The following is a 963-nucleotide window of genomic DNA, read 5'->3' as shown; positions in this document are numbered from 1 at the left end:
ATATAAAAATAAACTGTGCTTATGTATTTCTTAGAATTTTTGGCAACATAATTAAATATTTACGTGGAATCTTGTTTTAAATTTTCAATCCTTAGATATAAAAGTTGAAAATTTTATAAATTTTTAACTACAAAATAATTATTCAATTTTAAATTTGATAAATTTTGTCAACATTTTAACTTCAAATGCTTATAAAAAAAAATTGTGCCTATGTATTTTAATATTTTCAACTGATATTGTAACAATATATCAGGAGCTTTGTATTAAATTTATACACTTTTTGGCCCAACAGATAAAACTTTATTGATATTTATAGAAATAAAAACTAAAAAAATTGAAAACTTACAATGTCCGTAAACAGCTCAAAATTGTAACAATATAGTAGGAGCCTTGTATTAAATTTTCAAGTATTTTACTCAACAAATAAAGTTTTATTGACATTCATGGAAAAAAAAACTAATTAAATTGGAAACTGAAATTGTCGGTAAACAGCTCAAAACAAATCAAAATATTTTGAAAAATTTATCATGTATAGAAAATGGAAATATAAACATCCAGTGAAAATTTCATGTATCTACAGTCATTCGTTTTAAAGTTACACCAAAAACCAAAATCAAGAAAAGGTACTGTTGAAGTAAATCCAAGCACTTTTACTGTCCTAAAAGGTGATGACAGACACAAAAATAAAAAAAAAAATAAAAAACACACATCATTGTAAAATCAATACATTCATCATTCCAATCAGAATCTAAAATTAAAATATACATTAAAAATTTAAAAGTACCTACACATAGTTCGTCAAAAATAGTAACAATATTATATTGATATTTTCATACTAATATTAGTGACACATTAAATAAATTATACAAATATTCTACAGCTTTTGTCCCCAATTGAACACCCCTCACCAAAATTCTATATTGTCTTGTAATGATTTGAATGGCCTGTAAACATTTTGGCACC

Source organism: Acyrthosiphon pisum, chromosome A2 (assembly GCF_005508785.2).
Source record: "Acyrthosiphon pisum isolate AL4f chromosome A2, pea_aphid_22Mar2018_4r6ur, whole genome shotgun sequence".
Lineage (NCBI taxonomy): Eukaryota > Metazoa > Arthropoda > Insecta > Hemiptera > Aphididae > Acyrthosiphon > Acyrthosiphon pisum.
This window is presented reverse-complemented; position numbering follows the sequence as displayed.